The sequence below is a fragment of the Lactuca serriola genome, chromosome 1, assembly GCF_051521515.1.
Source record: "Lactuca serriola cultivar US96UC23 chromosome 1, Lser_US96UC23_V15, whole genome shotgun sequence".
Classification (NCBI taxonomy): domain Eukaryota; kingdom Viridiplantae; phylum Streptophyta; class Magnoliopsida; order Asterales; family Asteraceae; genus Lactuca; species Lactuca serriola.
Genome location: NC_136408.1, coordinates 207548516 through 207572667, shown reverse-complemented (window position 1 = coordinate 207572667; position 24152 = coordinate 207548516). Strand labels below are relative to the sequence as shown.

Sequence of the window (24152 nt, the reverse complement as noted above, 5' to 3'; positions counted from 1 at the left end):
TCGGCTCCGTTCGGGAAACGCGGAAACAATCAACGATGAACCGGATGCCGCCCGAGCATAGACATAGCAAGAAAGAAAAAAAAACGCACCTAAAACCTAAAAAAACGCAAACGGGCAACGAAAAAGGGGGTGCAACAAGAGGACTTCCCAGGGGGTCACCCATCCTAGTACTACTCTCGCCCAAGCACGCTTAACTGCGGAGTTCTGATGGGATCCGGTGCATTAGTGCTGGTATGATCGCACCCGAAATACTATCCATGATTATTGTTTTTATGTCTTACAAGACGCAGAACGTCGTTTGCTTTCGAACGCGAGGCGTCGGACCCACGTGAGGGATCGGCTCCGTTCGGGAAACGCGGAAACAATCAACGATGAACCGGATGCCGCCCGAGCATAGACATAGCAAGAAAGAAAAAAAAAACGCACCTAAAACCTAAAAAAACGCAAACGGGCAACGAAAAAGGGGGTGCAACACGAGGACTTCCCAGGGGGTCACCCATCCTAGTACTACTCTCGCCCAAGCACGCTTAACTGCGGAGTTCTGATGGGATCCGGTGCATTAGTGCTGGTATGATCGCACCCGAAATACTATCCATGCTTATTGTTTTTATGTCTTACAAGACGCAGAACGTCGTTTGCTTTCGAACGCGAGGCGTGGGACCCACGTGAGGATCGGCTCCGTTCGGGAAACGCGGAAACAATCAACGATGAACCGGATGCCGCCCGAGCATAGACATAGCAAGAAAGAAAAAAAAACGCACCTAAAACCTAAAAAAACGCAAACGGGCAACGAAAAAGGGGGTGCAACACGAGGACTTCCCAGGGGGTCACCCATCCTAGTACTACTCTCGCCCAAGCACGCTTAACTGCGGAGTTCTGATGGGATCCGGTGCATTAGTGCTGGTATGATCGCACCCGAAATACTATCCATGCTTATTGTTTTTATGTCTTACAAGACGCAGAACGTCGTTTGCTTTCGTACGCGAGGCGTGGGACGCACGTGAGGGATCGGCTCCGTTCCGGAAACGCGGAAACAATCAACGATGAACCGGATGCCGCCCGAGCATAGACATAGCAAGAAAGAAAAAAAAACGCACCTAAAACCTAAAAAATCGCAAACGGGCAACGAAAAAGGGGGTGCAACACGAGGACTTCCCAGGGGGTCACCCATCCTAGTACTACTCTCGCCCAAGCACGCTTAACTGCGGAGTTCTGATGGGATCCGGTGCATTAGTGCTGGTATGATCGCACCCGAAATACTATCCATGCTTATTGTTTTTATGTCTTACAAGACGCAGAACGTCGTTTGCTTTCGTACGCGAGGCGTGGGACCCACGTGAGGGATCGGCTCCGTTCGGGAAACGCGGAAACAATCAACGATGAACCGGATGCCGCCCGAGCATAGACATAGCAAGAAAGAAAAAAAAACGCACCTAAAACCTAAAAAAACGCAAACGGGCAACGAAAAAGGGGGTGCAACACGAGGACTTCCCAGGGGGTCACCCATCCTAGTACTACTCTCGCCCAAGCACGCTTAACTGCGGAGTTCTGATGGGATCCGGTGCATTAGTGCTGGTATGATCGCACCCGAAATACTATCCATGCTTATTGTTTTTATGTCTTACAAGACGCAGAACGTCGTTTGCTTTCGAACGCGAGGCGTGGGACCCACGTGAGGATCGGCTCCGTTCGGGAAACGCGGAAACAATCAACGATGAACCGGATGCCGCCCGAGCATAGACATAGCAAGAAAGAAAAAAAAAACGCACCTAAAACCTAAAAAAACGCAAACGGGCAACGAAAAAGGGGGTGCAACACGAGGACTTCCCAGGGGGTCACCCATCCTAGTACTACTCTCGCCCAAGCACGCTTAACTGCGGAGTTCTGATGGGATCCGGTGCATTAGTGCTGGTATGATCGCACCCGAAATACTATCCATGCTTATTGTTTTTATGTCTTACAAGACGCAGAACGTCGTTTGCTTTCGTACGCGAGGCGTGGGACGCACGTGAGGGATCGGCTCCGTTCCGGAAACGCGGAAACAATCAACGATGAACCGGATGCCGCCCGAGCATAGACATAGCAAGAAAGAAAAAAAAACGCACCTAAAACCTAAAAAATCGCAAACGGGCAACGAAAAAGGGGGTGCAACACGAGGACTTCCCAGGGGGTCACCCATCCTAGTACTACTCTCGCCCAAGCACGCTTAACTGCGGAGTTCTGATGGGATCCGGTGCATTAGTGCTGGTATGATCGCACCCGAAATACTATCCATGCTTATTGTTTTTATGTCTTACAAGACGCAGAACGTCGTTTGCTTTCGTACGCGAGGCGTGGGACCCACGTGAGGGATCGGCTCCGTTCGGGAAACGCGGAAACAATCAACGATGAACCGGATGCCGCCCGAGCATAGACATAGCAAGAAAGAAAAAAAAAAACGCACCTAAAACCTAAAAAAACGCAAACGGGCAACGAAAAAGGGGGTGCAACACGAGGACTTCCCAGGGGGTCACCCATCCTAGTACTACTCTCGCCCAAGCACGCTTAACTGCGGAGTTCTGATGGGATCCGGTGCATTAGTGCTGGTATGATCGCACCCGAAATACTATCCATGCTTATTGTTTTTATGTCTTACAAGACGCAGAACGTCGTTTGCTTTCGTACGCGAGGCGTGGGACCCACGTGAGGGATCGGCTCCGTTCGGGAAACGCGGAAACAATCAACGATGAACCGGATGCCGCCCGAGCATAGACATAGCAAGAAAGAAAAAAAAACGCACCTAAAACCTAAAAAAACGCAAACGGGCAACGAAAAAGGGGGTGCAACACGAGGACTTCCCAGGGGGTCACCCATCCTAGTACTACTCTCGCCCAAGCACGCTTAACTGCGGAGTTCTGATGGGATCCGGTGCATCAGTGCTGGTATGATCGCACCCGAAATACTATCCATGCTTATTGTTTTTATGTCTTACAAGACGCAGAACGTCGTTTGCTTTCGAACGCGAGGCGTGGGACCCACGTGAGGGATCGGCTCCGTTCGGGAAACGCGGAAACAATCAACGATGAACCGGATGCCGCCCGAGCATAGACATAGCAAGAAAAAAAAAAAAACGCACCTAAAACCTAAAAAAACGCAAACGGGCAACGAAAAAGGGGGTGCAACACGAGGACTTCCCAGGGGGTCACCCATCCTAGTACTACTCTCGCCCAAGCACGCTTAACTGCGGAGTTCTGATGGGATCCGGTGCATTAGTGCTGGTATGATCGCACCCGAAATACTATCCATGCTTATTGTTTTTATGTCTTACAAGACGCAGAACGTCGTTTGCTTTCGTACGCGAGGCGTGGGACCCACGTGAGGGATCGGCTCCGTTCGGGAAACGCGGAAACAATCAACGATGAACCGGATGCCGCCCGAGCATAGACATAGCAAGAAAGAAAAAAAAACGCACCTAAAACCTAAAAAAACGCAAACGGGCAACGAAAAAGGGGGTGCAACACGAGGACTTCCCAGGGGGTCACCCATCCTAGTACTACTCTCGCCCAAGCACGCTTAACTGCGGAGTTCTGATGGGATCCGGTGCATTAGTGCTGGTATGATCGCACCCGAAATACTATCCATGCTTATTGTTTTTATGTCTTACAAGACGCAGAACGTCGTTTGCTTTCGTACGCGAGGCGTGGGACGCACGTGAGGGATCGGCTCCGTTCCGGAAACGCGGAAACAATCAACGATGAACCGGATGCCGCCCGAGCATAGACATAGCAAGAAAGAAAAAAAAACGCACCTAAAACCTAAAAAATCGCAAACGGGCAACGAAAAAGGGGGTGCAACACGAGGACTTCCCAGGGGGTCACCCATCCTAGTACTACTCTCGCCCAAGCACGCTTAACTGCGGAGTTCTGATGGGATCCGGTGCATTAGTGCTGGTATGATCGCACCCGAAATACTATCCATGCTTATTGTTTTTATGTCTTACAAGACGCAGAACGTCGTTTGCTTTCGTACGCGAGGCGTGGGACCCACGTGAGGGATCGGCTCCGTTCGGGAAACGCGGAAACAATCAACGATGAACCGGATGCCGCCCGAGCATAGACATAGCAAGAAAGAAAAAAAAACGCACCTAAAACCTAAAAAAACGCAAACGGGCAACGAAAAAGGGGGTGCAACACGAGGACTTCCCAGGGGGTCACCCATCCTAGTACTACTCTCGCCCAAGCACGCTTAACTGCGGAGTTCTGATGGGATCCGGTGCATTAGTGCTGGTATGATCGCACCCGAAATACTATCCATGCTTATTGTTTTTATGTCTTACAAGACGCAGAACGTCGTTTGCTTTCGAACGCGAGGCGTGGGACCCACGTGAGGGATCGGCTCCGTTCGGGAAACGCGGAAACAATCAACGATGAACCGGATGCCGCCCGAGCATAGACATAGCAAGAAAGAAAAAAAAAACGCACCTAAAACCTAAAAAAACGCAAACGGGCAACGAAAAAGGGGGTGCAACACGAGGACTTCCCAGGGGGTCACCCATCCTAGTACTACTCTCGCCCAAGCACGCTTAACTGCGGAGTTCTGATGGGATCCGGTGCATTAGTGCCGGTATGATCGCACCCGAAATACTATCCATGCTTATTTTTTTTATGTCTTACAAGACGCAGAACGTCGTTTGCTTTCGAACGCGAGGCGTGGGACCCACGTGAGGGATCGGCTCCGTTCGGGAAACGCGGAAACAATCAACGATGAACCGGATGCCGCCCGAGCATAGACATAGCAAGAAAGAAAAAAAAACGCACCTAAAACCTAAAAAAACGCAAACGGGCAACGAAAAAGGGGGTGCAACACGAGGACTTCCCAGGGGGTCACCCATCCTAGTACTACTCTCGCCCAAGCACGCTTAACTGCGGAGTTCTGATGGGATCCGGTGCATTAGTGCTGGTATGATCGCACCCGAAATACTATCCATGCTTATTGTTTTTATGTCTTACAAGACGCAGAACGTCGTTTGCTTTCGTACGCGAGGCGTGGGACCCACGTGAGGGATCGGCTCCGTTCGGGAAACGCGGAAACAATCAACGATGAACCGGATGCCGCCCGAGCATAGACATAGCAAGAAAGAAAAAAAAACGCACCTAAAACCTAAAAAAACGCAAACGGGCAACGAAAAAGGGGGTGCAACACGAGGACTTCCCAGGGGGTCACCCATCCTAGTACTACTCTCGCCCAAGCACGCTTAACTGCGGAGTTCTGATGGGATCCGGTGCATTAGTGCTGGTATGATCGCACCCGAAATACTATCCATGCTTATTGTTTTTATGTCTTACAAGACGCAGAACGTCGTTTGCTTTCGTACGCGAGGCGTGGGACCCACGTGAGGGATCGGCTCCGTTCGGGAAACGCGGAAACAATCAACGATGAACCGGATGCCGCCCGAGCATAGACATAGCAAGAAAGAAAAAAAAACGCACCTAAAACCTAAAAAAACGCAAACGGGCAACGAAAAAGGGGGTGCAACAAGAGGACTTCCCAGGGGGTCACCCATCCTAGTACTACTCTCGCCCAAGCACGCTTAACTGCGGAGTTCTGATGGGATCCGGTGCATTAGTGCTGGTATGATCGCACCCGAAATACTATCCATGATTATTGTTTTTATGTCTTACAAGACGCAGAACGTCGTTTGCTTTCGAACGCGAGGCGTCGGACCCACGTGAGGGATCGGCTCCGTTCGGGAAACGCGGAAACAATCAACGATGAACCGGATGCCGCCCGAGCATAGACATAGCAAGAAAGAAAAAAAAAACGCACCTAAAACCTAAAAAAACGCAAACGGGCAACGAAAAAGGGGGTGCAACACGAGGACTTCCCAGGGGGTCACCCATCCTAGTACTACTCTCGCCCAAGCACGCTTAACTGCGGAGTTCTGATGGGATCCGGTGCATTAGTGCTGGTATGATCGCACCCGAAATACTATCCATGCTTATTGTTTTTATGTCTTACAAGACGCAGAACGTCGTTTGCTTTCGAACGCGAGGCGTGGGACCCACGTGAGGATCGGCTCCGTTCGGGAAACGCGGAAACAATCAACGATGAACCGGATGCCGCCCGAGCATAGACATAGCAAGAAAGAAAAAAAAACGCACCTAAAACCTAAAAAAACGCAAACGGGCAACGAAAAAGGGGGTGCAACACGAGGACTTCCCAGGGGGTCACCCATCCTAGTACTACTCTCGCCCAAGCACGCTTAACTGCGGAGTTCTGATGGGATCCGGTGCATTAGTGCTGGTATGATCGCACCCGAAATACTATCCATGCTTATTGTTTTTATGTCTTACAAGACGCAGAACGTCGTTTGCTTTCGTACGCGAGGCGTGGGACGCACGTGAGGGATCGGCTCCGTTCCGGAAACGCGGAAACAATCAACGATGAACCGGATGCCGCCCGAGCATAGACATAGCAAGAAAGAAAAAAAAACGCACCTAAAACCTAAAAAATCGCAAACGGGCAACGAAAAAGGGGGTGCAACACGAGGACTTCCCAGGGGGTCACCCATCCTAGTACTACTCTCGCCCAAGCACGCTTAACTGCGGAGTTCTGATGGGATCCGGTGCATTAGTGCTGGTATGATCGCACCCGAAATACTATCCATGCTTATTGTTTTTATGTCTTACAAGACGCAGAACGTCGTTTGCTTTCGTACGCGAGGCGTGGGACCCACGTGAGGGATCGGCTCCGTTCGGGAAACGCGGAAACAATCAACGATGAACCGGATGCCGCCCGAGCATAGACATAGCAAGAAAGAAAAAAAAACGCACCTAAAACCTAAAAAAACGCAAACGGGCAACGAAAAAGGGGGTGCAACACGAGGACTTCCCAGGGGGTCACCCATCCTAGTACTACTCTCGCCCAAGCACGCTTAACTGCGGAGTTCTGATGGGATCCGGTGCATTAGTGCTGGTATGATCGCACCCGAAATACTATCCATGCTTATTGTTTTTATGTCTTACAAGACGCAGAACGTCGTTTGCTTTCGAACGCGAGGCGTGGGACCCACGTGAGGATCGGCTCCGTTCGGGAAACGCGGAAACAATCAACGATGAACCGGATGCCGCCCGAGCATAGACATAGCAAGAAAGAAAAAAAAAACGCACCTAAAACCTAAAAAAACGCAAACGGGCAACGAAAAAGGGGGTGCAACACGAGGACTTCCCAGGGGGTCACCCATCCTAGTACTACTCTCGCCCAAGCACGCTTAACTGCGGAGTTCTGATGGGATCCGGTGCATTAGTGCTGGTATGATCGCACCCGAAATACTATCCATGCTTATTGTTTTTATGTCTTACAAGACGCAGAACGTCGTTTGCTTTCGTACGCGAGGCGTGGGACGCACGTGAGGGATCGGCTCCGTTCCGGAAACGCGGAAACAATCAACGATGAACCGGATGCCGCCCGAGCATAGACATAGCAAGAAAGAAAAAAAAACGCACCTAAAACCTAAAAAATCGCAAACGGGCAACGAAAAAGGGGGTGCAACACGAGGACTTCCCAGGGGGTCACCCATCCTAGTACTACTCTCGCCCAAGCACGCTTAACTGCGGAGTTCTGATGGGATCCGGTGCATTAGTGCTGGTATGATCGCACCCGAAATACTATCCATGCTTATTGTTTTTATGTCTTACAAGACGCAGAACGTCGTTTGCTTTCGTACGCGAGGCGTGGGACCCACGTGAGGGATCGGCTCCGTTCGGGAAACGCGGAAACAATCAACGATGAACCGGATGCCGCCCGAGCATAGACATAGCAAGAAAGAAAAAAAAAAACGCACCTAAAACCTAAAAAAACGCAAACGGGCAACGAAAAAGGGGGTGCAACACGAGGACTTCCCAGGGGGTCACCCATCCTAGTACTACTCTCGCCCAAGCACGCTTAACTGCGGAGTTCTGATGGGATCCGGTGCATTAGTGCTGGTATGATCGCACCCGAAATACTATCCATGCTTATTGTTTTTATGTCTTACAAGACGCAGAACGTCGTTTGCTTTCGTACGCGAGGCGTGGGACCCACGTGAGGGATCGGCTCCGTTCGGGAAACGCGGAAACAATCAACGATGAACCGGATGCCGCCCGAGCATAGACATAGCAAGAAAGAAAAAAAAACGCACCTAAAACCTAAAAAAACGCAAACGGGCAACGAAAAAGGGGGTGCAACACGAGGACTTCCCAGGGGGTCACCCATCCTAGTACTACTCTCGCCCAAGCACGCTTAACTGCGGAGTTCTGATGGGATCCGGTGCATCAGTGCTGGTATGATCGCACCCGAAATACTATCCATGCTTATTGTTTTTATGTCTTACAAGACGCAGAACGTCGTTTGCTTTCGAACGCGAGGCGTGGGACCCACGTGAGGGATCGGCTCCGTTCGGGAAACGCGGAAACAATCAACGATGAACCGGATGCCGCCCGAGCATAGACATAGCAAGAAAAAAAAAAAAACGCACCTAAAACCTAAAAAAACGCAAACGGGCAACGAAAAAGGGGGTGCAACACGAGGACTTCCCAGGGGGTCACCCATCCTAGTACTACTCTCGCCCAAGCACGCTTAACTGCGGAGTTCTGATGGGATCCGGTGCATTAGTGCTGGTATGATCGCACCCGAAATACTATCCATGCTTATTGTTTTTATGTCTTACAAGACGCAGAACGTCGTTTGCTTTCGTACGCGAGGCGTGGGACCCACGTGAGGGATCGGCTCCGTTCGGGAAACGCGGAAACAATCAACGATGAACCGGATGCCGCCCGAGCATAGACATAGCAAGAAAGAAAAAAAAACGCACCTAAAACCTAAAAAAACGCAAACGGGCAACGAAAAAGGGGGTGCAACACGAGGACTTCCCAGGGGGTCACCCATCCTAGTACTACTCTCGCCCAAGCACGCTTAACTGCGGAGTTCTGATGGGATCCGGTGCATCAGTGCTGGTATGATCGCACCCGAAATACTATCCATGCTTATTGTTTTTATGTCTTACAAGACGCAGAACGTCGTTTGCTTTCGAACGCGAGGCGTGGGACCCACGTGAGGGATCGGCTCCGTTCGGGAAACGCGGAAACAATCAACGATGAACCGGATGCCGCCCGAGCATAGACATAGCAAGAAAGAAAAAAAAACGCACCTAAAACCTAAAAAAACGCAAACGGGCAACGAAAAAGGGGGTGCAACACGAGGACTTCCCAGGGGGTCACCCATCCTAGTACTACTCTCGCCCAAGCACGCTTAACTGCGGAGTTCTGATGGGATCCGGTGCATTAGTGCTGGTATGATCGCACCCGAAATACTATCCATGCTTATTGTTTTTATGTCTTACAAGACGCAGAACGTCGTTTGCTTTCGAACGCGAGGCGTGGGACCCACGTGAGGATCGGCTCCGTTCGGGAAACGCGGAAACAATCAACGATGAACCGGATGCCGCCCGAGCATAGACATAGCAAGAAAGAAAAAAAAAACGCACCTAAAACCTAAAAAAACGCAAACGGGCAACGAAAAAGGGGGTGCAACACGAGGACTTCCCAGGGGGTCACCCATCCTAGTACTACTCTCGCCCAAGCACGCTTAACTGCGGAGTTCTGATGGGATCCGGTGCATTAGTGCTGGTATGATCGCACCCGAAATACTATCCATGCTTATTGTTTTTATGTCTTACAAGACGCAGAACGTCGTTTGCTTTCGTACGCGAGGCGTGGTACCCACGTGAGGGATCGGCTCCGTTCGGGAAACGCGGGAACAATCAACGATGAACCGGATGCCGCCCGAGCATAGACATAGCAAGAAAGAAAAAAAAACGCACCTAAAACCTAAAAAAACGCAAACGGGCAACGAAAAAGGGGGTGCAACACGAGGACTTCCCAGGGGGTCACCCATCCTAGTACTACTCTCGCCCAAGCACGCTTAACTGCGGAGTTCTGATGGGATCCGGTGCATTAGTGCTGGTATGATCGCACCCGAAATACTATCCATGCTTATTGTTTTTATGTCTTACAAGACGCAGAACGTCGTTTGCTTTCGAACGCGAGGCGTGGGACCCACGTGAGGGATCGGCTCCGTTCGGGAAACGCGGAAACAATCAACGATGAACCGGATGCCGCCCGAGCATAGACATAGCAAGAAAGAAAAAAAAAACGCACCTAAAACCTAAAAAAACGCAAACGGGCAACGAAAAAGGGGGTGCAACACGAGGACTTCCCAGGGGGTCACCCATCCTAGTACTACTCTCGCCCAAGCACGCTTAACTGCGGAGTTCTGATGGGATCCGGTGCATTAGTGCCGGTATGATCGCACCCGAAATACTATCCATGCTTATTTTTTTTATGTCTTACAAGACGCAGAACGTCGTTTGCTTTCGAACGCGAGGCGTGGGACCCACGTGAGGGATCGGCTCCGTTCGGGAAACGCGGAAACAATCAACGATGAACCGGATGCCGCCCGAGCATAGACATAGCAAGAAAGAAAAAAAAACGCACCTAAAACCTAAAAAAACGCAAACGGGCAACGAAAAAGGGGGTGCAACACGAGGACTTCCCAGGGGGTCACCCATCCTAGTACTACTCTCGCCCAAGCACGCTTAACTGCGGAGTTCTGATGGGATCCGGTGCATTAGTGCTGGTATGATCGCACCCGAAATACTATCCATGCTTATTGTTTTTATGTCTTACAAGACGCAGAACGTCGTTTGCTTTCGTACGCGAGGCGTGGGACCCACGTGAGGGATCGGCTCCGTTCGGGAAACGCGGAAACAATCAACGATGAACCGGATGCCGCCCGAGCATAGACATAGCAAGAAAGAAAAAAAAACGCACCTAAAACCTAAAAAAACGCAAACGGGCAACGAAAAAGGGGGTGCAACACGAGGACTTCCCAGGGGGTCACCCATCCTAGTACTACTCTCGCCCAAGCACGCTTAACTGCGGAGTTCTGATGGGATCCGGTGCATTAGTGCTGGTATGATCGCACCCGAAATACTATCCATGCTTATTGTTTTTATGTCTTACAAGACGCAGAACGTCGTTTGCTTTCGTACGCGAGGCGTGGGACCCACGTGAGGGATCGGCTCCGTTCGGGAAACGCGGAAACAATCAACGATGAACCGGATGCCGCCCGAGCATAGACATAGCAAGAAAGAAAAAAAAACGCACCTAAAACCTAAAAAAACGCAAACGGGCAACGAAAAAGGGGGTGCAACACGAGGACTTCCCAGGGGGTCACCCATCCTAGTACTACTCTCGCCCAAGCACGCTTAACTGCGGAGTTCTGATGGGATCCGGTGCATTAGTGCTGGTATGATCGCACCCGAAATACTATCCATGCTTATTGTTTTTATGTCTTACAAGACGCAGAACGTCGTTTGCTTTCGTACGCGAGGCGTGGGACCCACGTGAGGGATCGGCTCCGTTCGGGAAACGCGGAAACAATCAACGATGAACCGGATGCCGCCCGAGCATAGACATAGCAAGAAAGAAAAAAAAAACGCACCTAAAACCTAAAAAAACGCAAACGGGCAACGAAAAAGGGGGTGCAACACGAGGACTTCCCAGGGGGTCACCCATCCTAGTACTACTCTCGCCCAAGCACGCTTAACTGCGGAGTTCTGATGGGATCCGGTGCATTAGTGCCGGTATGATCGCACCCGAAATACTATCCATGCTTATTTTTTTTATGTCTTACAAGACGCAGAACGTCGTTTGCTTTCGAACGCGAGGCGTGGGACCCACGTGAGGGATCGGCTCCGTTCGGGAAACGCGGAAACAATCAACGATGAACCGGATGCCGCCCGAGCATAGACATAGCAAGAAAGAAAAAAAAAACGCACCTAAAACCTAAAAAAACGCAAACGGGCAACGAAAAAGGGGGTGCAACACGAGGACTTCCCAGGGGGTCACCCATCCTAGTACTACTCTCGCCCAAGCACGCTTAACTGCGGAGTTCTGATGGGATCCGGTGCATTAGTGCTGGTATGATCGCACCCGAAATACTATCCATGCTTATTGTTTTTATGTCTTACAAGACGCAGAACGTCGTTTGCTTTCGTACGCGAGGCGTGGGACCCACGTGAGGGATCGGCTCCGTTCGGGAAACGCGGAAACAATCAACGATGAACCGGATGCCGCCCGAGCATAGACATAGCAAGAAAGAAAAAAAAAACGCACCTAAAACCTAAAAAAACGCAAACGGGCAACGAAAAAGGGGGTGCAACACGAGGACTTCCCAGGGGGTCACCCATCCTAGTACTACTCTCGCCCAAGCACGCTTAACTGCGGAGTTCTGATGGGATCCGGTGCATTAGTGCTGGTATGATCGCACCCGAAATACTATCCATGCTTATTGTTTTTATGTCTTACAAGACGCAGAACGTCGTTTGCTTTCGTACGCGAGGCGTGGGACCCACGTGAGGGATCGGCTCCGTTCGGGAAACGCGGAAACAATCAACGATGAACCGGATGCCGCCCGAGCATAGACATAGCAAGAAAGAAAAAAAAACGCACCTAAAACCTAAAAAAACGCAAACGGGCAACGAAAAAGGGGGTGCAACACGAGGACTTCCCAGGGGGTCACCCATCCTAGTACTACTCTCGCCCAAGCACGCTTAACTGCGGAGTTCTGATGGGATCCGGTGCATTAGTGCTGGTATGATCGCACCCGAAATACTATCCATGCTTATTGTTTTTATGTCTTACAAGACGCAGAACGTCGTTTGCTTTCGTACGCGAGGCGTGGTACCCACGTGAGGGATCGGCTCCGTTCGGGAAACGCGGGAACAATCAACGATGAACCGGATGCCGCCCGAGCATAGACATAGCAAGAAAGAAAAAAAAACGCACCTAAAACCTAAAAAAACGCAAACGGGCAACGAAAAAGGGGGTGCAACACGAGGACTTCCCAGGGGGTCACCCATCCTAGTACTACTCTCGCCCAAGCACGCTTAACTGCGGAGTTCTGATGGGATCCGGTGCATTAGTGCTGGTATGATCGCACCCGAAATACTATCCATGCTTATTGTTTTTATGTCTTACAAGACGCAGAACGTCGTTTGCTTTCGAACGCGAGGCGTGGGACCCACGTGAGGGATCGGCTCCGTTCGGGAAACGCGGAAACAATCAACGATGAACCGGATGCCGCCCGAGCATAGACATAGCAAGAAAGAAAAAAAAAACGCACCTAAAACCTAAAAAAACGCAAACGGGCAACGAAAAAGGGGGTGCAACACGAGGACTTCCCAGGGGGTCACCCATCCTAGTACTACTCTCGCCCAAGCACGCTTAACTGCGGAGTTCTGATGGGATCCGGTGCATTAGTGCCGGTATGATCGCACCCGAAATACTATCCATGCTTATTTTTTTTATGTCTTACAAGACGCAGAACGTCGTTTGCTTTCGAACGCGAGGCGTGGGACCCACGTGAGGGATCGGCTCCGTTCGGGAAACGCGGAAACAATCAACGATGAACCGGATGCCGCCCGAGCATAGACATAGCAAGAAAGAAAAAAAAACGCACCTAAAACCTAAAAAAACGCAAACGGGCAACGAAAAAGGGGGTGCAACACGAGGACTTCCCAGGGGGTCACCCATCCTAGTACTACTCTCGCCCAAGCACGCTTAACTGCGGAGTTCTGATGGGATCCGGTGCATTAGTGCTGGTATGATCGCACCCGAAATACTATCCATGCTTATTGTTTTTATGTCTTACAAGACGCAGAACGTCGTTTGCTTTCGTACGCGAGGCGTGGGACCCACGTGAGGGATCGGCTCCGTTCGGGAAACGCGGAAACAATCAACGATGAACCGGATGCCGCCCGAGCATAGACATAGCAAGAAAGAAAAAAAAACGCACCTAAAACCTAAAAAAACGCAAACGGGCAACGAAAAAGGGGGTGCAACACGAGGACTTCCCAGGGGGTCACCCATCCTAGTACTACTCTCGCCCAAGCACGCTTAACTGCGGAGTTCTGATGGGATCCGGTGCATTAGTGCTGGTATGATCGCACCCGAAATACTATCCATGCTTATTGTTTTTATGTCTTACAAGACGCAGAACGTCGTTTGCTTTCGTACGCGAGGCGTGGGACCCACGTGAGGGATCGGCTCCGTTCGGGAAACGCGGAAACAATCAACGATGAACCGGATGCCGCCCGAGCATAGACATAGCAAGAAAGAAAAAAAAACGCACCTAAAACCTAAAAAAACGCAAACGGGCAACGAAAAAGGGGGTGCAACAAGCGGACTTCCCAGGGGGTCACCCATCCTAGTACTACTCTCGCCCAAGCACGCTTAACTGCGGAGTTCTGATGGGATCCGGTGCATTAGTGCTGGTATGATCGCACCCGAAATACTATCCATGATTATTGTTTTTATGTCTTACAAGACGCAGAACGTCGTTTGCTTTCGAACGCGAGGCGTCGGACCCACGTGAGGGATCGGCTCCGTTCGGGAAACGCGGAAACAATCAACGATGAACCGGATGCCGCCCGAGCATAGACATAGCAAGAAAGAAAAAAAAAACGCACCTAAAACCTAAAAAAACGCAAACGGGCAACGAAAAAGGGGGTGCAACACGAGGACTTCCCAGGGGGTCACCCATCCTAGTACTACTCTCGCCCAAGCACGCTTAACTGCGGAGTTCTGATGGGATCCGGTGCATTAGTGCTGGTATGATCGCACCCGAAATACTATCCATGCTTATTGTTTTTATGTCTTACAAGACGCAGAACGTCGTTTGCTTTCGTACGCGAGGCGTGGGACCCACGTGAGGGATCGGCTCCGTTCGGGAAACGCGGAAACAATCAACGATGAACCGGATGCCGCCCGAGCATAGACATAGCAAGAAAGAAAAAAAAACGCACCTAAAACCTAAAAAAACGCAAACGGGCAACGAAAAAGGGGGTGCAACACGAGGACTTCCCAGGGGGTCACCCATCCTAGTACTACTCTCGCCCAAGCACGCTTAACTGCGGAGTTCTGATGGGATCCGGTGCATTAGTGCTGGTATGATCGCACCCGAAATACTATCCATGCTTATTGTTTTTATGTCTTACAAGACGCAGAACGTCGTTTGCTTTCGTACGCGAGGCGTGGGACCCACGTGAGGGATCGGCTCCGTTCGGGAAACGCGGAAACAATCAACGATGAACCGGATGCCGCCCGAGCATAGACATAGCAAGAAAGAAAAAAAAACGGACCTAAAACCTAAAAAAACGCAAACGGGCAACGAAAAAGGGGGTGCAACACGAGGACTTCCCAGGGGGTCACCCATCCTAGTACTACTCTCGCCCAAGCACGCTTAACTGCGGAGTTCTGATGGGATCCGGTGCATTAGTGCTGGTATGATCGCACCCGAAATACTATCCATGCTTATTGTTTTTATGTCTTACAAGACGCAGAACGTCGTTTGCTTTCGTACGCGAGGCGTGGGACCCACGTGAGGGATCGGCTCCGTTCGGGAAACGCGGAAACAATCAACGATGAACCGGATGCCGCCCGAGCATAGACATAGCAAGAAAGAAAAAAAAAACGCACCTAAAACCTAAAAAAACGCAAACGGGCAACGAAAAAGGGGGTGCAACACGAGGACTTCCCAGGGGGTCACCCATCCTAGTACTACTCTCGCCCAAGCACGCTTAACTGCGGAGTTCTGATGGGATCCGGTGCATTAGTGCCGGTATGATCGCACCCGAAATACTATCCATGCTTATTTTTTTTATGTCTTACAAGACGCAGAACGTCGTTTGCTTTCGAACGCGAGGCGTGGGACCCACGTGAGGGATCGGCTCCGTTCGGGAAACGCGGAAACAATCAACGATGAACCGGATGCCGCCCGAGCATAGACATAGCAAGAAAGAAAAAAAAAACGCACCTAAAACCTAAAAAAACGCAAACGGGCAACGAAAAAGGGGGTGCAACACGAGGACTTCCCAGGGGGTCACCCATCCTAGTACTACTCTCGCCCAAGCACGCTTAACTGCGGAGTTCTGATGGGATCCGGTGCATTAGTGCTGGTATGATCGCACCCGAAATACTATCCATGCTTATTGTTTTTATGTCTTACAAGACGCAGAACGTCGTTTGCTTTCGTACGCGAGGCGTGGGACCCACGTGAGGGATCGGCTCCGTTCGGGAAACGCGGAAACAATCAACGATGAACCGGATGCCGCCCGAGCATAGACATAGCAAGAAAGAAAAAAAAAACGCACCTAAAACCTAAAAAAACGCAAACGGGCAACGAAAAAGGGGGTGCAACACGAGGACTTCCCAGGGGGTCACCCATCCTAGTACTACTCTCGCCCAAGCACGCTTAACTGCGGAGTTCTGATGGGATCCGGTGCATTAGTGCTGGTATGATCGCACCCGAAATACTATCCATGCTTATTGTTTTTATGTCTTACAAGACGCAGAACGTCGTTTGCTTTCGTACGCGAGGCGTGGGACCCACGTGAGGGATCGGCTCCGTTCGGGAAACGCGGAAACAATCAACGATGAACCGGATGCCGCCCGAGCATAGACATAGCAAGAAAGAAAAAAAAACGCACCTAAAACCTAAAAAAACGCAAACGGGCAACGAAAAAGGGGGTGCAACACGAGGACTTCCCAGGGGGTCACCCATCCTAGTACTACTCTCGCCCAAGCACGCTTAACTGCGGAGTTCTGATGGGATCCGGTGCATTAGTGCTGGTATGATCGCACCCGAAATACTATCCATGCTTATTGTTTTTATGTCTTACAAGACGCAGAACGTCGTTTGCTTTCGTACGCGAGGCGTGGGACCCACGTGAGGGATCGGCTCCGTTCGGGAAACGCGGAAACAATCAACGATGAACCGGATGCCGCCCGAGCATAGACATAGCAAGAAAGAAAAAAAAACGCACCTAAAACCTAAAAAAACGCAAACGGGCAACGAAAAAGGGGGTGCAACAAGCGGACTTCCCAGGGGGTCACCCATCCTAGTACTACTCTCGCCCAAGCACGCTTAACTGCGGAGTTCTGATGGGATCCGGTGCATTAGTGCTGGTATGATCGCACCCGAAATACTATCCATGATTATTGTTTTTATGTCTTACAAGACGCAGAACGTCGTTTGCTTTCGAACGCGAGGCGTCGGACCCACGTGAGGGATCGGCTCCGTTCGGGAAACGCGGAAACAATCAACGATGAACCGGATGCCGCCCGAGCATAGACATAGCAAGAAAGAAAAAAAAAACGCACCTAAAACCTAAAAAAACGCAAACGGGCAACGAAAAAGGGGGTGCAACACGAGGACTTCCCAGGGGGTCACCCATCCTAGTACTACTCTCGCCCAAGCACGCTTAACTGCGGAGTTCTGATGGGATCCGGTGCATTAGTGCTGGTATGATCGCACCCGAAATACTATCCATGCTTATTGTTTTTATGTCTTACAAGACGCAGAACGTCGTTTGCTTTCGTACGCGAGGCGTGGGACCCACGTGAGGGATCGGCTCCGTTCGGGAAACGCGGAAACAATCAACGATGAACCGGATGCCGCCCGAGCATAGACATAGCAAGAAAGAAAAAAAAACGCACCTAAAACCTAAAAAAACGCAAACGGGCAACGAAAAAGGGGGTGCAACACGAGGACTTCCCAGGGGGTCACCCATCCTAGTACTACTCTCGCCCAAGCACGCTTAACTGCGGAGTTCTGATGGGATCCGGTGCATTAGTGCTGGTATGATCGCACCCGAAATACTATCCATGCTTATTGTTTTTATGTCTTACAAGACGCAGAACGTCGTTTGCTTTCGTACGCGAGGCGTGGGACCCACGTGAGGGATCGGCTCCGTTCGGGAAACGCGGAAACAATCAACGATGAACCGGATGCCGCCCGAGCATAGACATAGCAAGAAAGAAAAAAAAACGGACCTAAAACCTAAAAAAACGCAAACGGGCAACGAAAAAGGGGGTGCAACACGAGGACTTCCCAGGGGGTCACCCATCCTAGTACTACTCTCGCCCAAGCACGCTTAACTGCGGAGTTCTGATGGGATCCGGTGCATTAGTGCTGGTATGATCGCACCCGAAATACTATCCATGCTTATTGTTTTTATGTCTTACAAGACGCAGAACGTCGTTTGCTTTCGTACGCGAGGCGTGGGACCCACGTGAGGGATCGGCTCCGTTCGGGAAACGCGGAAACAATCAACGATGAACCGGATGCCGCCCGAGCATAGACATAGCAAGAAAGAAAAAAAAAACGCACCTAAAACCTAAAAAAACGCAAACGGGCAACGAAAAAGGGGGTGCAACACGAGGACTTCCCAGGGGGTCACCCATCCTAGTACTACTCTCGCCCAAGCACGCTTAACTGCGGAGTTCTGATGGGATCCGGTGCATTAGTGCCGGTATGATCGCACCCGAAATACTATCCATGCTTATTTTTTTTATGTCTTACAAGACGCAGAACGTCGTTTGCTTTCGAACGCGAGGCGTGGGACCCACGTGAGGGATCGGCTCCGTTCGGGAAACGCGGAAACAATCAACGATGAACCGGATGCCGCCCGAGCATAGACATAGCAAGAAAGAAAAAAAAAACGCACCTAAAACCTAAAAAAACGCAAACGGGCAACGAAAAAGGGGGTGCAACACGAGGACTTCCCAGGGGGTCACCCATCCTAGTACTACTCTCGCCCAAGCACGCTTAACTGCGGAGTTCTGATGGGATCCGGTGCATTAGTGCTGGTATGATCGCACCCGAAATACTATCCATGCTTATTGTTTTTATGTCTTACAAGACGCAGAACGTCGTTTGCTTTCGTACGCGAGGCGTGGGACCCACGTGAGGGATCGGCTCCGTTCGGGAAACGCGGAAACAATCAACGATGAACCGGATGCCGCCCGAGCATAGACATAGCAAGAAAGAAAAAAAAAACGCACCTAAAACCTAAAAAAACGCAAACGGGCAACGAAAAAGGGGGTGCAACACGAGGACTTCCCAGGGGGTCACCCATCCTAGTACTACTCTCGCCCAAGCACGCTTAACTGCGGAGTTCTGATGGGATCCGGTGCATTAGTGCTGGTATGATCGCACCCGAAATACTATCCATGCTTATTGTTTTTATGTCTTACAAGACGCAGAACGTCGTTTGCTTTCGTACGCGAGGCGTGGGACCCACGTGAGGGATCGGCTCCGTTCGGGAAACGCGGAAACAATCAACGATGAACCGGATGCCGCCCGAGCATAGACATAGCAAGAAAGAAAAAAAAACGCACCTAAAACCTAAAAAAACGCAAACGGGCAACGAAAAAGGGGGTGCAACACGAGGACTTCCCAGGGGGTCACCCATCCTAGTACTACTCTCGCCCAAGCACGCTTAACTGCGGAGTTCTGATGGGATCCGGTGCATTAGTGCTGGTATGATCGCACCCGAAATACTATCCATGCTTATTGTTTTTATGTCTTACAAGACGCAGAACGTCGTTTGCTTTCGTACGCGAGGCGTGGGACCCACGTGAGGGATCGGCTCCGTTCGGGAAACGCGGAAACAATCAACGATGAACCGGATGCCGCCCGAGCATAGACATAGCAAGAAAGAAAAAAAAACGCACCTAAAACCTAAAAAAACGCAAACGGGCAACGAAAAAGGGGGTGCAACACGAGGACTTCCCAGGGGGTCACCCATCCTAGTACTACTCTCGCCCAAGCACGCTTAACTGCGGAGTTCTGATGGGATCCGGTGCATTAGTGCTGGTATGATCGCACCCGAAATACTATCCATGCTTATTGTTTTTATGTCTTACAAGACGCAGAACGTCGTTTGCTTTCGAACGCGAGGCGTGGGACCCACGTGAGGATCGGCTCCGTTCGGGAAACGCGGAAACAATCAACGATGAACCGGATGCCGCCCGAGCATAGACATAGCAAGAAAGAAAAAAAAAACGCACCTAAAACCTAAAAAAACGCAAACGGGCAACGAAAAAGGGGGTGCAACACGAGGACTTCCCAGGGGGTCACCCATCCTAGTACTACTCTCGCCCAAGCACGCTTAACTGCGGAGTTCTGATGGGATCCGGTGCATTAGTGCTGGTATGATCGCACCCGAAATACTATCCATGCTTATTGTTTTTATGTCTTACAAGACGCAGAACGTCGTTTGCTTTCGTACGCGAGGCGTGGGACGCACGTGAGGGATCGGCTCCGTTCCGGAAACGCGGAAACAATCAACGATGAACCGGATGCCGCCCGAGCATAGACATAGCAAGAAAGAAAAAAAAACGCACCTAAAACCTAAAAAATCGCAAACGGGCAACGAAAAAGGGGGTGCAACACGAGGACTTCCCAGGGGGTCACCCATCCTAGTACTACTCTCGCCCAAGCACGCTTAACTGCGGAGTTCTGATGGGATCCGGTGCATTAGTGCTGGTATGATCGCACCCGAAATACTATCCATGCTTATTGTTTTTATGTCTTACAAGACGCAGAACGTCGTTTGCTTTCGTACGCGAGGCGTGGGACCCACGTGAGGGATCGGCTCCGTTCGGGAAACGCGGAAACAATCAACGATGAACCGGATGCCGCCCGAGCATAGACATAGCAAGAAAGAAAAAAAAACGCACCTAAAACCTAAAAAAACGCAAACGGGCAACGAAAAAGGGGGTGCAACACGAGGACTTCCCAGGGGGTCACCCATCCTAGTACTACTCTCGCCCAAGCACGCTTAACTGCGGAGTTCTGATGGGATCCGGTGCATTAGTGCTGGTATGATCGCACCCGAAATACTATCCATGCTTATTGTTTTTATGTCTTACAAGACGCAGAACGTCGTTTGCTTTCGAACGCGAGGCGTGGGACCCACGTGAGGATCGGCTCCGTTCGGGAAACGCGGAAACAATCAACGATGAACCGGATGCCGCCCGAGCATAGACATAGCAAGAAAGAAAAAAAAAACGCACCTAAAACCTAAAAAAACGCAAACGGGCAACGAAAAAGGGGGTGCAACACGAGGACTTCCCAGGGGGTCACCCATCCTAGTACTACTCTCGCCCAAGCACGCTTAACTGCGGAGTTCTGATGGGATCCGGTGCATTAGTGCTGGTATGATCGCACCCGAAATACTATCCATGCTTATTGTTTTTATGTCTTACAAGACGCAGAACGTCGTTTGCTTTCGTACGCGAGGCGTGGGACGCACGTGAGGGATCGGCTCCGTTCCGGAAACGCGGAAACAATCAACGATGAACCGGATGCCGCCCGAGCATAGACATAGCAAGAAAGAAAAAAAAACGCACCTAAAACCTAAAAAATCGCAAACGGGCAACGAAAAAGGGGGTGCAACACGAGGACTTCCCAGGGGGTCACCCATCCTAGTACTACTCTCGCCCAAGCACGCTTAACTGCGGAGTTCTGATGGGATCCGGTGCATTAGTGCTGGTATGATCGCACCCGAAATACTATCCATGCTTATTGTTTTTATGTCTTACAAGACGCAGAACGTCGTTTGCTTTCGTACGCGAGGCGTGGGACCCACGTGAGGGATCGGCTCCGTTCGGGAAACGCGGAAACAATCAACGATGAACCGGATGCCGCCCGAGCATAGACATAGCAAGAAAGAAAAAAAAACGCACCTAAAACCTAAAAAAACGCAAACGGGCAACGAAAAAGGGGGTGCAACACGAGGACTTCCCAGGGGGTCACCCATCCTAGTACTACTCTCGCCCAAGCACGCTTAACTGCGGAGTTCTGATGGGATCCGGTGCATTAGTGCTGGTATGATCGCACCCGAAATACTATCCATGCTTATTGTTTTTATGTCTTACAAGACGCAGAACGTCGTTTGCTTTCGAACGCGAGGCGTGGGACCCACGTGAGGATCGGCTCCGTTCGGGAAACGCGGAAACAATCAACGATGAACCGGATGCCGCCCGAGCATAGACATAGCAAGAAAGAAAAAAAAAACGCACCTAAAACCTAAAAAAACGCAAACGGGCAACGAAAAAGGGGGTGCAACACGAGGACTTCCCAGGGGGTCACCCATCCTAGTACTACTCTCGCCCAAGCACGCTTAACTGCGGAGTTCTGATGGGATCCGGTGCATTAGTGCTGGTATGATCGCACCCGAAATACTATCCATGCTTATTGTTTTTATGTCTTACAAGACGCAGAACGTCGTTTGCTTTCGTACGCGAGGCGTGGGACGCACGTGAGGGATCGGCTCCGTTCCGGAAACGCGGAAACAATCAACGATGAACCGGATGCCGCCCGAGCATAGACATAGCAAGAAAGAAAAAAAAACGCACCTAAAACCTAAAAAATCGCAAACGGGCAACGAAAAAGGGGGTGCAACACGAGGACTTCCCAGGGGGTCACCCATCCTAGTACTACTCTCGCCCAAGCACGCTTAACTGCGGAGTTCTGATGGGATCCGGTGCATTAGTGCTGGTATGATCGCACCCGAAATACTATCCATGCTTATTGTTTTTATGTCTTACAAGACGCAGAACGTCGTTTGCTTTCGTACGCGAGGCGTGGGACCCACGTGAGGGATCGGCTCCGTTCGGGAAACGCGGAAACAATCAACGATGAACCGGATGCCGCCCGAGCATAAACATAGCAAGAAAGAAAAAAAAAAACGCACCTAAAACCTAAAAAAACGCAAACGGGCAACGAAAAAGGGGGTGCAACACGAGGACTTCCCAGGGGGTCACCCATCCTAGTACTACTCTCGCCCAAGCACGCTTAACTGCGGAGTTCTGATGGGATCCGGTGCATTAGTGCTGGTATGATCGCACCCGAAATACTATCCATGCTTATTGTTTTTATGTCTTACAAGACGCAGAACGTCGTTTGCTTTCGTACGCGAGGCGTGGGACCCACGTGAGGGATCGGCTCCGTTCGGGAAACGCGGAAACAATCAACGATGAACCGGATGCCGCCCGAGCATAGACATAGCAAGAAAGAAAAAAAAACGCACCTAAAACCTAAAAAAACGCAAACGGGCAACGAAAAAGGGGGTGCAACACGAGGACTTCCCAGGGGGTCACCCATCCTAGTACTACTCTCGCCCAAGCACGCTTAACTGCGGAGTTCTGATGGGATCCGGTGCATCAGTGCTGGTATGATCGCACCCGAAATACTATCCATGCTTATTGTTTTTATGTCTTACAAGACGCAGAACGTCGTTTGCTTTCGAACGCGAGGCGTGGGACCCACGTGAGGGATCGGCTCCGTTCGGGAAACGCGGAAACAATCAACGATGAACCGGATGCCGCCCGAGCATAGACATAGCAAGAAAAAAAAAAAAAACGCACCTAAAACCTAAAAAAACGCAAACGGGCAACGAAAAAGGGGGTGCAACACGAGGACTTCCCAGGGGGTCACCCATCCTAGTACTACTCTCGCCCAAGCACGCTTAACTGCGGAGTTCTGATGGGATCCGGTGCATTAGTGCTGGTATGATCGCACCCGAAATACTATCCATGCTTATTGTTTTTATGTCTTACAAGACGCAGAACGTCGTTTGCTTTCGTACGCGAGGCGTGGGACCCACGTGAGGGATCGGCTCCGTTCGGGAAACGCGGAAACAATCAACGATGAACCGGATGCCGCCCGAGCATAGACATAGCAAGAAAGAAAAAAAAACGCACCTAAAACCTAAAAAAACGCAAACGGGCAACGAAAAAGGGGGTGCAACACGAGGACTTCCCAGGGGGTCACCCATCCTAGTACTACTCTCGCCCAAGCACGCTTAACTGCGGAGTTCTGATGGGATCCGGTGCATCAGTGCTGGTATGATCGCACCCGAAATACTATCCATGCTTATTGTTTTTATGTCTTACAAGACGCAGAACGTCGTTTGCTTTCGAACGCGAGGCGTGGGACCCACGTGAGGGATCGGCTCCGTTCGGGAAACGCGGAAACAATCAACGATGAACCGGATGCCGCCCGAGCATAGACATAGCAAGAAAGAAAAAAAAACGCACCTAAAACCTAAAAAAACGCAAACGGGCAACGAAAAAGGGGGTGCAACACGAGGACTTCCCAGGGGGTCACCCATCCTAGTACTACTCTCGCCCAAGCACGCTTAACTGCGGAGTTCTGATGGGATCCGGTGCATTAGTGCTGGTATGATCGCACCCGAAATACTATCCATGCTTATTGTTTTTATG

At 50.8% G+C, this 24152-nt stretch overlaps 72 non-coding genes across 72 annotated transcripts; all 72 read right to left on the bottom strand.

Moving 5' to 3' along the window:
• Nucleotides 1-126: 126 nt before the first annotated feature.
• On the bottom strand, nucleotides 127-245 carry LOC145084862 (5S ribosomal RNA). Its single transcript, XR_013699288.1, has one exon. It is a non-coding gene; the product is annotated as a 5S ribosomal RNA (ribosomal RNA).
• Nucleotides 246-463: 218 nt separating this feature from the next.
• On the bottom strand, nucleotides 464-582 carry LOC145081998 (5S ribosomal RNA). The gene has a single exon (XR_013696538.1). It is a non-coding gene; the product is annotated as a 5S ribosomal RNA (ribosomal RNA).
• Nucleotides 583-798: 216 nt separating this feature from the next.
• LOC145081997 (5S ribosomal RNA) lies at nucleotides 799-917 on the bottom strand. The gene has a single exon (XR_013696537.1). It is a non-coding gene; the product is annotated as a 5S ribosomal RNA (ribosomal RNA).
• A 217-nt stretch (nucleotides 918-1134) lies between these two features.
• Nucleotides 1135-1253, bottom strand: LOC145081995 (5S ribosomal RNA). Its single transcript, XR_013696535.1, has one exon. It is a non-coding gene; the product is annotated as a 5S ribosomal RNA (ribosomal RNA).
• Nucleotides 1254-1470: 217 nt separating this feature from the next.
• LOC145081994 (5S ribosomal RNA) lies at nucleotides 1471-1589 on the bottom strand. Its single transcript, XR_013696534.1, has one exon. It is a non-coding gene; the product is annotated as a 5S ribosomal RNA (ribosomal RNA).
• A 217-nt stretch (nucleotides 1590-1806) lies between these two features.
• Nucleotides 1807-1925, bottom strand: LOC145081993 (5S ribosomal RNA). Its single transcript, XR_013696533.1, has one exon. It is a non-coding gene; the product is annotated as a 5S ribosomal RNA (ribosomal RNA).
• Nucleotides 1926-2142: 217 nt separating this feature from the next.
• LOC145081992 (5S ribosomal RNA) lies at nucleotides 2143-2261 on the bottom strand. Its single transcript, XR_013696532.1, has one exon. It is a non-coding gene; the product is annotated as a 5S ribosomal RNA (ribosomal RNA).
• Nucleotides 2262-2480: 219 nt separating this feature from the next.
• LOC145081991 (5S ribosomal RNA) lies at nucleotides 2481-2599 on the bottom strand. Its single transcript, XR_013696531.1, has one exon. It is a non-coding gene; the product is annotated as a 5S ribosomal RNA (ribosomal RNA).
• Nucleotides 2600-2816: 217 nt separating this feature from the next.
• On the bottom strand, nucleotides 2817-2935 carry LOC145082757 (5S ribosomal RNA). The gene has a single exon (XR_013697258.1). It is a non-coding gene; the product is annotated as a 5S ribosomal RNA (ribosomal RNA).
• A 217-nt stretch (nucleotides 2936-3152) lies between these two features.
• LOC145081990 (5S ribosomal RNA) lies at nucleotides 3153-3271 on the bottom strand. Its single transcript, XR_013696530.1, has one exon. It is a non-coding gene; the product is annotated as a 5S ribosomal RNA (ribosomal RNA).
• A 217-nt stretch (nucleotides 3272-3488) lies between these two features.
• Nucleotides 3489-3607, bottom strand: LOC145081989 (5S ribosomal RNA). Its single transcript, XR_013696529.1, has one exon. It is a non-coding gene; the product is annotated as a 5S ribosomal RNA (ribosomal RNA).
• Nucleotides 3608-3824: 217 nt separating this feature from the next.
• Nucleotides 3825-3943, bottom strand: LOC145081988 (5S ribosomal RNA). Its single transcript, XR_013696528.1, has one exon. It is a non-coding gene; the product is annotated as a 5S ribosomal RNA (ribosomal RNA).
• Nucleotides 3944-4160: 217 nt separating this feature from the next.
• On the bottom strand, nucleotides 4161-4279 carry LOC145081987 (5S ribosomal RNA). Its single transcript, XR_013696527.1, has one exon. It is a non-coding gene; the product is annotated as a 5S ribosomal RNA (ribosomal RNA).
• A 218-nt stretch (nucleotides 4280-4497) lies between these two features.
• On the bottom strand, nucleotides 4498-4616 carry LOC145082846 (5S ribosomal RNA). The gene has a single exon (XR_013697348.1). It is a non-coding gene; the product is annotated as a 5S ribosomal RNA (ribosomal RNA).
• Nucleotides 4617-4833: 217 nt separating this feature from the next.
• On the bottom strand, nucleotides 4834-4952 carry LOC145081986 (5S ribosomal RNA). The gene has a single exon (XR_013696526.1). It is a non-coding gene; the product is annotated as a 5S ribosomal RNA (ribosomal RNA).
• A 217-nt stretch (nucleotides 4953-5169) lies between these two features.
• On the bottom strand, nucleotides 5170-5288 carry LOC145081984 (5S ribosomal RNA). Its single transcript, XR_013696524.1, has one exon. It is a non-coding gene; the product is annotated as a 5S ribosomal RNA (ribosomal RNA).
• A 217-nt stretch (nucleotides 5289-5505) lies between these two features.
• On the bottom strand, nucleotides 5506-5624 carry LOC145084861 (5S ribosomal RNA). The gene has a single exon (XR_013699287.1). It is a non-coding gene; the product is annotated as a 5S ribosomal RNA (ribosomal RNA).
• A 218-nt stretch (nucleotides 5625-5842) lies between these two features.
• On the bottom strand, nucleotides 5843-5961 carry LOC145081983 (5S ribosomal RNA). Its single transcript, XR_013696523.1, has one exon. It is a non-coding gene; the product is annotated as a 5S ribosomal RNA (ribosomal RNA).
• Nucleotides 5962-6177: 216 nt separating this feature from the next.
• Nucleotides 6178-6296, bottom strand: LOC145081982 (5S ribosomal RNA). The gene has a single exon (XR_013696522.1). It is a non-coding gene; the product is annotated as a 5S ribosomal RNA (ribosomal RNA).
• Nucleotides 6297-6513: 217 nt separating this feature from the next.
• LOC145081981 (5S ribosomal RNA) lies at nucleotides 6514-6632 on the bottom strand. Its single transcript, XR_013696521.1, has one exon. It is a non-coding gene; the product is annotated as a 5S ribosomal RNA (ribosomal RNA).
• Nucleotides 6633-6849: 217 nt separating this feature from the next.
• On the bottom strand, nucleotides 6850-6968 carry LOC145081980 (5S ribosomal RNA). Its single transcript, XR_013696520.1, has one exon. It is a non-coding gene; the product is annotated as a 5S ribosomal RNA (ribosomal RNA).
• Nucleotides 6969-7185: 217 nt separating this feature from the next.
• LOC145081978 (5S ribosomal RNA) lies at nucleotides 7186-7304 on the bottom strand. The gene has a single exon (XR_013696518.1). It is a non-coding gene; the product is annotated as a 5S ribosomal RNA (ribosomal RNA).
• A 217-nt stretch (nucleotides 7305-7521) lies between these two features.
• On the bottom strand, nucleotides 7522-7640 carry LOC145081977 (5S ribosomal RNA). The gene has a single exon (XR_013696517.1). It is a non-coding gene; the product is annotated as a 5S ribosomal RNA (ribosomal RNA).
• A 219-nt stretch (nucleotides 7641-7859) lies between these two features.
• Nucleotides 7860-7978, bottom strand: LOC145081976 (5S ribosomal RNA). Its single transcript, XR_013696516.1, has one exon. It is a non-coding gene; the product is annotated as a 5S ribosomal RNA (ribosomal RNA).
• Nucleotides 7979-8195: 217 nt separating this feature from the next.
• On the bottom strand, nucleotides 8196-8314 carry LOC145082756 (5S ribosomal RNA). Its single transcript, XR_013697257.1, has one exon. It is a non-coding gene; the product is annotated as a 5S ribosomal RNA (ribosomal RNA).
• Nucleotides 8315-8531: 217 nt separating this feature from the next.
• LOC145081975 (5S ribosomal RNA) lies at nucleotides 8532-8650 on the bottom strand. The gene has a single exon (XR_013696515.1). It is a non-coding gene; the product is annotated as a 5S ribosomal RNA (ribosomal RNA).
• Nucleotides 8651-8867: 217 nt separating this feature from the next.
• Nucleotides 8868-8986, bottom strand: LOC145082754 (5S ribosomal RNA). Its single transcript, XR_013697255.1, has one exon. It is a non-coding gene; the product is annotated as a 5S ribosomal RNA (ribosomal RNA).
• Nucleotides 8987-9203: 217 nt separating this feature from the next.
• On the bottom strand, nucleotides 9204-9322 carry LOC145081974 (5S ribosomal RNA). The gene has a single exon (XR_013696514.1). It is a non-coding gene; the product is annotated as a 5S ribosomal RNA (ribosomal RNA).
• Nucleotides 9323-9539: 217 nt separating this feature from the next.
• LOC145081972 (5S ribosomal RNA) lies at nucleotides 9540-9658 on the bottom strand. Its single transcript, XR_013696512.1, has one exon. It is a non-coding gene; the product is annotated as a 5S ribosomal RNA (ribosomal RNA).
• A 217-nt stretch (nucleotides 9659-9875) lies between these two features.
• On the bottom strand, nucleotides 9876-9994 carry LOC145081971 (5S ribosomal RNA). Its single transcript, XR_013696511.1, has one exon. It is a non-coding gene; the product is annotated as a 5S ribosomal RNA (ribosomal RNA).
• Nucleotides 9995-10212: 218 nt separating this feature from the next.
• On the bottom strand, nucleotides 10213-10331 carry LOC145082845 (5S ribosomal RNA). Its single transcript, XR_013697347.1, has one exon. It is a non-coding gene; the product is annotated as a 5S ribosomal RNA (ribosomal RNA).
• A 217-nt stretch (nucleotides 10332-10548) lies between these two features.
• Nucleotides 10549-10667, bottom strand: LOC145081970 (5S ribosomal RNA). The gene has a single exon (XR_013696510.1). It is a non-coding gene; the product is annotated as a 5S ribosomal RNA (ribosomal RNA).
• A 217-nt stretch (nucleotides 10668-10884) lies between these two features.
• LOC145081969 (5S ribosomal RNA) lies at nucleotides 10885-11003 on the bottom strand. Its single transcript, XR_013696509.1, has one exon. It is a non-coding gene; the product is annotated as a 5S ribosomal RNA (ribosomal RNA).
• Nucleotides 11004-11220: 217 nt separating this feature from the next.
• Nucleotides 11221-11339, bottom strand: LOC145081968 (5S ribosomal RNA). Its single transcript, XR_013696508.1, has one exon. It is a non-coding gene; the product is annotated as a 5S ribosomal RNA (ribosomal RNA).
• Nucleotides 11340-11557: 218 nt separating this feature from the next.
• On the bottom strand, nucleotides 11558-11676 carry LOC145082844 (5S ribosomal RNA). Its single transcript, XR_013697346.1, has one exon. It is a non-coding gene; the product is annotated as a 5S ribosomal RNA (ribosomal RNA).
• A 218-nt stretch (nucleotides 11677-11894) lies between these two features.
• Nucleotides 11895-12013, bottom strand: LOC145081967 (5S ribosomal RNA). The gene has a single exon (XR_013696507.1). It is a non-coding gene; the product is annotated as a 5S ribosomal RNA (ribosomal RNA).
• Nucleotides 12014-12231: 218 nt separating this feature from the next.
• LOC145081966 (5S ribosomal RNA) lies at nucleotides 12232-12350 on the bottom strand. Its single transcript, XR_013696506.1, has one exon. It is a non-coding gene; the product is annotated as a 5S ribosomal RNA (ribosomal RNA).
• A 217-nt stretch (nucleotides 12351-12567) lies between these two features.
• Nucleotides 12568-12686, bottom strand: LOC145081965 (5S ribosomal RNA). Its single transcript, XR_013696505.1, has one exon. It is a non-coding gene; the product is annotated as a 5S ribosomal RNA (ribosomal RNA).
• A 217-nt stretch (nucleotides 12687-12903) lies between these two features.
• LOC145081964 (5S ribosomal RNA) lies at nucleotides 12904-13022 on the bottom strand. Its single transcript, XR_013696504.1, has one exon. It is a non-coding gene; the product is annotated as a 5S ribosomal RNA (ribosomal RNA).
• Nucleotides 13023-13240: 218 nt separating this feature from the next.
• LOC145082843 (5S ribosomal RNA) lies at nucleotides 13241-13359 on the bottom strand. Its single transcript, XR_013697345.1, has one exon. It is a non-coding gene; the product is annotated as a 5S ribosomal RNA (ribosomal RNA).
• A 217-nt stretch (nucleotides 13360-13576) lies between these two features.
• On the bottom strand, nucleotides 13577-13695 carry LOC145081963 (5S ribosomal RNA). The gene has a single exon (XR_013696503.1). It is a non-coding gene; the product is annotated as a 5S ribosomal RNA (ribosomal RNA).
• A 217-nt stretch (nucleotides 13696-13912) lies between these two features.
• LOC145081961 (5S ribosomal RNA) lies at nucleotides 13913-14031 on the bottom strand. The gene has a single exon (XR_013696501.1). It is a non-coding gene; the product is annotated as a 5S ribosomal RNA (ribosomal RNA).
• Nucleotides 14032-14248: 217 nt separating this feature from the next.
• Nucleotides 14249-14367, bottom strand: LOC145085030 (5S ribosomal RNA). The gene has a single exon (XR_013699447.1). It is a non-coding gene; the product is annotated as a 5S ribosomal RNA (ribosomal RNA).
• A 218-nt stretch (nucleotides 14368-14585) lies between these two features.
• LOC145081960 (5S ribosomal RNA) lies at nucleotides 14586-14704 on the bottom strand. The gene has a single exon (XR_013696500.1). It is a non-coding gene; the product is annotated as a 5S ribosomal RNA (ribosomal RNA).
• Nucleotides 14705-14921: 217 nt separating this feature from the next.
• On the bottom strand, nucleotides 14922-15040 carry LOC145081959 (5S ribosomal RNA). The gene has a single exon (XR_013696499.1). It is a non-coding gene; the product is annotated as a 5S ribosomal RNA (ribosomal RNA).
• Nucleotides 15041-15257: 217 nt separating this feature from the next.
• LOC145081958 (5S ribosomal RNA) lies at nucleotides 15258-15376 on the bottom strand. Its single transcript, XR_013696498.1, has one exon. It is a non-coding gene; the product is annotated as a 5S ribosomal RNA (ribosomal RNA).
• A 218-nt stretch (nucleotides 15377-15594) lies between these two features.
• On the bottom strand, nucleotides 15595-15713 carry LOC145082842 (5S ribosomal RNA). The gene has a single exon (XR_013697344.1). It is a non-coding gene; the product is annotated as a 5S ribosomal RNA (ribosomal RNA).
• Nucleotides 15714-15931: 218 nt separating this feature from the next.
• Nucleotides 15932-16050, bottom strand: LOC145081957 (5S ribosomal RNA). The gene has a single exon (XR_013696497.1). It is a non-coding gene; the product is annotated as a 5S ribosomal RNA (ribosomal RNA).
• Nucleotides 16051-16268: 218 nt separating this feature from the next.
• Nucleotides 16269-16387, bottom strand: LOC145081956 (5S ribosomal RNA). The gene has a single exon (XR_013696496.1). It is a non-coding gene; the product is annotated as a 5S ribosomal RNA (ribosomal RNA).
• Nucleotides 16388-16604: 217 nt separating this feature from the next.
• LOC145081955 (5S ribosomal RNA) lies at nucleotides 16605-16723 on the bottom strand. The gene has a single exon (XR_013696495.1). It is a non-coding gene; the product is annotated as a 5S ribosomal RNA (ribosomal RNA).
• A 217-nt stretch (nucleotides 16724-16940) lies between these two features.
• LOC145085029 (5S ribosomal RNA) lies at nucleotides 16941-17059 on the bottom strand. Its single transcript, XR_013699445.1, has one exon. It is a non-coding gene; the product is annotated as a 5S ribosomal RNA (ribosomal RNA).
• Nucleotides 17060-17277: 218 nt separating this feature from the next.
• Nucleotides 17278-17396, bottom strand: LOC145081954 (5S ribosomal RNA). Its single transcript, XR_013696494.1, has one exon. It is a non-coding gene; the product is annotated as a 5S ribosomal RNA (ribosomal RNA).
• A 217-nt stretch (nucleotides 17397-17613) lies between these two features.
• On the bottom strand, nucleotides 17614-17732 carry LOC145081953 (5S ribosomal RNA). The gene has a single exon (XR_013696493.1). It is a non-coding gene; the product is annotated as a 5S ribosomal RNA (ribosomal RNA).
• Nucleotides 17733-17949: 217 nt separating this feature from the next.
• LOC145081952 (5S ribosomal RNA) lies at nucleotides 17950-18068 on the bottom strand. Its single transcript, XR_013696492.1, has one exon. It is a non-coding gene; the product is annotated as a 5S ribosomal RNA (ribosomal RNA).
• A 218-nt stretch (nucleotides 18069-18286) lies between these two features.
• Nucleotides 18287-18405, bottom strand: LOC145082841 (5S ribosomal RNA). Its single transcript, XR_013697343.1, has one exon. It is a non-coding gene; the product is annotated as a 5S ribosomal RNA (ribosomal RNA).
• Nucleotides 18406-18623: 218 nt separating this feature from the next.
• LOC145081950 (5S ribosomal RNA) lies at nucleotides 18624-18742 on the bottom strand. Its single transcript, XR_013696490.1, has one exon. It is a non-coding gene; the product is annotated as a 5S ribosomal RNA (ribosomal RNA).
• Nucleotides 18743-18960: 218 nt separating this feature from the next.
• Nucleotides 18961-19079, bottom strand: LOC145081949 (5S ribosomal RNA). Its single transcript, XR_013696489.1, has one exon. It is a non-coding gene; the product is annotated as a 5S ribosomal RNA (ribosomal RNA).
• Nucleotides 19080-19296: 217 nt separating this feature from the next.
• On the bottom strand, nucleotides 19297-19415 carry LOC145081948 (5S ribosomal RNA). The gene has a single exon (XR_013696488.1). It is a non-coding gene; the product is annotated as a 5S ribosomal RNA (ribosomal RNA).
• A 217-nt stretch (nucleotides 19416-19632) lies between these two features.
• On the bottom strand, nucleotides 19633-19751 carry LOC145081946 (5S ribosomal RNA). Its single transcript, XR_013696487.1, has one exon. It is a non-coding gene; the product is annotated as a 5S ribosomal RNA (ribosomal RNA).
• A 217-nt stretch (nucleotides 19752-19968) lies between these two features.
• On the bottom strand, nucleotides 19969-20087 carry LOC145081945 (5S ribosomal RNA). The gene has a single exon (XR_013696486.1). It is a non-coding gene; the product is annotated as a 5S ribosomal RNA (ribosomal RNA).
• Nucleotides 20088-20304: 217 nt separating this feature from the next.
• On the bottom strand, nucleotides 20305-20423 carry LOC145081944 (5S ribosomal RNA). The gene has a single exon (XR_013696485.1). It is a non-coding gene; the product is annotated as a 5S ribosomal RNA (ribosomal RNA).
• Nucleotides 20424-20640: 217 nt separating this feature from the next.
• LOC145081943 (5S ribosomal RNA) lies at nucleotides 20641-20759 on the bottom strand. Its single transcript, XR_013696484.1, has one exon. It is a non-coding gene; the product is annotated as a 5S ribosomal RNA (ribosomal RNA).
• Nucleotides 20760-20976: 217 nt separating this feature from the next.
• LOC145081942 (5S ribosomal RNA) lies at nucleotides 20977-21095 on the bottom strand. The gene has a single exon (XR_013696483.1). It is a non-coding gene; the product is annotated as a 5S ribosomal RNA (ribosomal RNA).
• Nucleotides 21096-21312: 217 nt separating this feature from the next.
• LOC145081941 (5S ribosomal RNA) lies at nucleotides 21313-21431 on the bottom strand. The gene has a single exon (XR_013696482.1). It is a non-coding gene; the product is annotated as a 5S ribosomal RNA (ribosomal RNA).
• A 217-nt stretch (nucleotides 21432-21648) lies between these two features.
• On the bottom strand, nucleotides 21649-21767 carry LOC145081940 (5S ribosomal RNA). The gene has a single exon (XR_013696481.1). It is a non-coding gene; the product is annotated as a 5S ribosomal RNA (ribosomal RNA).
• A 217-nt stretch (nucleotides 21768-21984) lies between these two features.
• Nucleotides 21985-22103, bottom strand: LOC145081938 (5S ribosomal RNA). The gene has a single exon (XR_013696479.1). It is a non-coding gene; the product is annotated as a 5S ribosomal RNA (ribosomal RNA).
• A 217-nt stretch (nucleotides 22104-22320) lies between these two features.
• LOC145081937 (5S ribosomal RNA) lies at nucleotides 22321-22439 on the bottom strand. Its single transcript, XR_013696478.1, has one exon. It is a non-coding gene; the product is annotated as a 5S ribosomal RNA (ribosomal RNA).
• A 219-nt stretch (nucleotides 22440-22658) lies between these two features.
• LOC145081936 (5S ribosomal RNA) lies at nucleotides 22659-22777 on the bottom strand. Its single transcript, XR_013696477.1, has one exon. It is a non-coding gene; the product is annotated as a 5S ribosomal RNA (ribosomal RNA).
• Nucleotides 22778-22994: 217 nt separating this feature from the next.
• LOC145082753 (5S ribosomal RNA) lies at nucleotides 22995-23113 on the bottom strand. Its single transcript, XR_013697254.1, has one exon. It is a non-coding gene; the product is annotated as a 5S ribosomal RNA (ribosomal RNA).
• A 218-nt stretch (nucleotides 23114-23331) lies between these two features.
• LOC145081935 (5S ribosomal RNA) lies at nucleotides 23332-23450 on the bottom strand. Its single transcript, XR_013696476.1, has one exon. It is a non-coding gene; the product is annotated as a 5S ribosomal RNA (ribosomal RNA).
• A 217-nt stretch (nucleotides 23451-23667) lies between these two features.
• LOC145082752 (5S ribosomal RNA) lies at nucleotides 23668-23786 on the bottom strand. Its single transcript, XR_013697253.1, has one exon. It is a non-coding gene; the product is annotated as a 5S ribosomal RNA (ribosomal RNA).
• Nucleotides 23787-24003: 217 nt separating this feature from the next.
• Nucleotides 24004-24122, bottom strand: LOC145081934 (5S ribosomal RNA). Its single transcript, XR_013696475.1, has one exon. It is a non-coding gene; the product is annotated as a 5S ribosomal RNA (ribosomal RNA).
• Nucleotides 24123-24152: the final 30 nt, after the last annotated feature.